Source organism: Mandrillus leucophaeus, unplaced genomic scaffold (assembly GCF_000951045.1).
Source record: "Mandrillus leucophaeus isolate KB7577 unplaced genomic scaffold, Mleu.le_1.0 Scaffold1286, whole genome shotgun sequence".
Lineage (NCBI taxonomy): Eukaryota > Metazoa > Chordata > Mammalia > Primates > Cercopithecidae > Mandrillus > Mandrillus leucophaeus.
The window spans coordinates 351,666-355,890 of NW_012101239.1; positions in this window are offsets into that span (position 1 = coordinate 351,666).

Below are 4,225 nucleotides of genomic sequence, written 5' to 3' on the forward strand. Positions count from 1 at the left end.
CCTGTGTTGAAATCTTTTTACATACCTAGGATAAACCTCACTTGGTCATGATGAATAATCTTTTTAATGTGTTGTTGAATTCTGTTTGCTAAATTTTGTGGAAGATATTTGCATCAATGTTAATCAGGGATATTGGCTTGTATTTTTTTCTTTTTTGATGTGTCTTTTAATGATTTTGGTATCAGGGTAATACAGGCCAAATAGAATGAGTTTGGAAATATTCCCATCTAATCTTTTTTCAGAATAGTTTGACTAGAATTGATATTAATTATTCTTTAAATGTTTGGTGGAACTCAGCAGTGAAGCCATCGTGTCTGGGGTCATTTTTGGCTGGGAGACTGTTATGGCTTCAGTCTCATTACTAGTTATTGGTGTACTGAGGTTTCAGATTTCTTCATGCTTCAATCTTATAGGTTATATATGTCTAGGAGTTTGAACATTTCTTCTGGGTTTTCCAATTTATAAGTTTGTAGCTGCTTATAGTAGTTTCTAGTGATCTTCTGAATTTATGTGGTGTCAGTTGAAAGTATACTTTTTCATCTCGGATTTTATTTGGGTCTTCTCTCTTTTTTTCTTCATCTTGTTGACCCTTTGTATTTTTCTGTTTTGTTTTGTTTTGTTTCAATATCATTCATTTCTGTTCATATCTTTATCTCTTTTCTTCTACTAATGTTGGGTTTGGTTTTTTCTTGCTTTTTTAATTCTTTAAGATGCATCGTTAGAGTTTTATCTGAAGCTTTTCCACATTTTTGATGTAGACACTTTGCTATAAACGTTCCTCTTAGTACCACTTGTGCTGTATTTTATAGACTTTGGAATGCTGAGTTTCCATTATTATTTATTTCAATAAATTTTTCAATTCCCTTGTTTATTTCTTCATTGATGAACTGGTCATTAAGGAACATATTGTTTAATTCCTACACGGTCATACATTTACAAAGTTCTCATCTTTATTGAGCTATAGTTTTGTTCCTCTGTGGTCGGAGAAGATACTTGATATGATTTAAATTTGTAAATTTTAAATTTTCATTCAGATTTGTTGTGTGGTATAGTATAAGGTCTATACTAGATAATGATTCATGTGCTGAGAAGAAAAATGTGTAATCTGCAGCCACTGGATGACTGTCCTGTAAATATCTAGTACGTCAATTTGGTCTAGAGTATAGATGAAGTTAAAGGTTTCTTTATCTAGTTTCTATCTTTATTATCTGTTCACTGATGAAAGTGGGGTGTTAAAGTCTACAACTATTATCGCACTAGGGTCTATCTCTCTCTTTATCTGTAATACTAGTTGATTTATATATCTGGGTGTTCCAGTGTTGTGTGCATACATATTTACAATCACCATGTCCTCTTGCTGAATTGACCCTTTTATTATAATATAAAGATCTTTGTTTCTTTTTATAGTTTTATCTAAGTCTATTTTGTCTGATATAAGTATACCTACTCCTGCTTTTTCTTTTTTGGTTTCCATTGGCATGGAATAACTTCTGTTCTTTTATTTTCAGTCCATATATGTCTTTGGAGGTTCAGTATCTTTCTTGAAAGCAATAGATCATTGGGTTTTGTTTGCTTATCCATTCAGCCACTCAATATCTTTTGATTGCAGAGTTTAGTCCATTTATATTCAATGTTATGAATAAGCAGAAATTTACTAGTGCCATTTTGTAATTTACTTTTTGGTGGTTTTATGGTCTTCTTTTCCATTTTGTGAAGTTGATTTTCTCTGGCAGTATGTTTTAATCTCTTGCTTTTAATTATTTGTATATCTATTGTAAGTTTTTTGAAGTTACAATGAGGCTTGCAAATAATATCTTATAACACATTATTTTAAACTGATGGCAACTTAACACTGATTACAACAACAAACAAACCAACTAACAAACAAGCAAAGAAAACTAATACAAATCTATACTAATTTCATCCCCCCTTTTAACTTTTTGTTGTTTCTATTTATATCTTACTATACTATGTCTTGAAAAGTTGTTGTAGTTATCATTTTTGATAGGTTCATCTTTTTGTCTTTCTACTCAAGATATGAGTAGTTTACTCACCACAATTACAGTTATAATATTTTGTATTTGTCGGAGTACTTATTTTTACCATTGAGTGTTGTACCTCAAGATGATTTCTGGTTGCTTGTTAATGTCCTTTCTTTTAGATTGAAGATCTTTTCTCTATAGGACAGATCTCATGTTAATAAAATCTCTCACCTTTTTTTTTGTCTGACTCCCACTTTTACTTCTTCATGTTTGAAGGATAGTTTCACTGGATATACTATTCTAAGATAAAAGTTGTGTTTTTTTTTTTTTCCTTCAGCACTTAAACATGTCATATCACTCTCTCCTGACCTGTATGTTTTCCACTGAGAAATATGCAGCCAGACTTCTTTGAACTACTTTGTATGTTGTTTCTTTCCGCTAACCGCCGTTGGGATCATTTCTGTATCCTTGGCTTTAGAGTTTGTTTACTAAGTACCTTGAGGTAGTCTATGTGGGTTTAATCTGCTTGCTTTTCTATAACCTCTTGGTATTTGAATATTCTCTAGGTTTGGAAAGTTATCTGTTATTATCTCTTTGATTAAATATTCTAACCTGATATATTTTTCTACTTCCCCTTTAAGACCAAGAACTCTTAGATTTGCCCTTTTAAGGCTATTTTCTACATCTTGTAGGTGCACATCATTCTTTCTTATTAGTTTTCCTTTTCTCTCCTCTGATTGTGTAAATTCAAATAGCCTGTCTTCAAGTTTACTAATTTTTTTTCTGCTTGATCCATTCTGAGAGACTCTAATGCATGCTTCACTGTGCCACTTGAATTTTCACCTCCAGAATTTCTGCTTTTTTTTTTTTTTTTTTTTTTTTAAATAAAGGAACTCAATCTCTTTGTTAAATGGATTTGTTAGAATTCTGAATTCCTTCTCTATGCTATCTTGAATATCACTGAGCTTCCTTAAGACAGCTATTTTGAATTCTGTCTAGTGTTCACATATCTCTGTCACTCTGAGATCTGCCACTGTTGTCTTCTTTAGTTTGTCTGGCGAGGTCGTGTTTTCCTGGATTGCCCTGATGCTTGTAAACATTCATTAATGTCTGGGTATTGAAGAGTTAGGTATTTATTGTGTTCTTCACAGTCTGGGCCTATTTGTACCAGTCTTTCTTGGGACGACTTTCCAGGTATTCAAAGGGGGTTGAGTGTTGTGATCTAAGATTTTAGACACTGCAGCCACATCTGCATTAGGGGCTGCCACAAGCCCAGAAATGCTCTTGCAGATTTGTAAATGTACCACCTTGGTAGTCTTGAGTAAGATCCAAAATCCTCTATATTACCAGGTAGAGACTCTTGTTCTTTTCTCTAACTTTTCCCCAAAGAAACAAAGTCTGTCACTCCATTCTGAGCTGCCGGAAGCTGAGGGAAGAGTTATACAATTACCTCTGTGGACATTACCCCTGTGACTGTGCTGGATCAGACCTCAAACCAGCACAGCACTAGGTCTTGTTCAAAGCCTGTGGCAACCACTGCCTGGTTACTGCCAGTGATCACTCAAGGCCCAAGGACTGTTTAGTCAGCAGGTGGTAAATCCAGTCAGACTTGTGTCCTTCCCTACAGGGCATCAAGCTCCTTTCTCACCCGGGGTGGGTCCAGAAATCCCACCAGTTAGACGCCAGTTAGAATGGCGATCATTAAAAAGTCAGTTTCCTTCTTTTTTAATGTGCGGTTCTCAAAGGGAGCTCTTGTCCAGAAGCATCAGCATTACCTGGGAACTTGTTAGAAATACAGATTATTTGTTTCTACCGTAGACCTTCCGGATTAGAAACTCTGGTGATCAACTTTGCAATGCCTTACACCAAGACTTTCAGGTGATTAGGACATGCCAAAATTTGAAAACTACAGCCTTTGACTTTATTTTTTTTTCTATTTTCTCTGCCTTTACTTTTTAATTGTACTTCCCTTACACCAAGTAATTAAATTAACTGTGGTGATGATCTTCTATAAGGTTTTGCTAATTTTAAAGCTGTTCACTTCCCAATCTTTTCCTGTTTTGAAGCCAGACGGACCTTATAAAATAAGAATGTATTACGTTTCAATGCCTAACAATTGCCCTTAGCATGAGATGTAAACTCCTTATCACAGTATACAACTTCCTCTACAATTTGGCAATGCCCTTCTCTTTAGATTTATCTTTTCTTCATACAATTAGGTTCATTTTCAAACATAACAAACT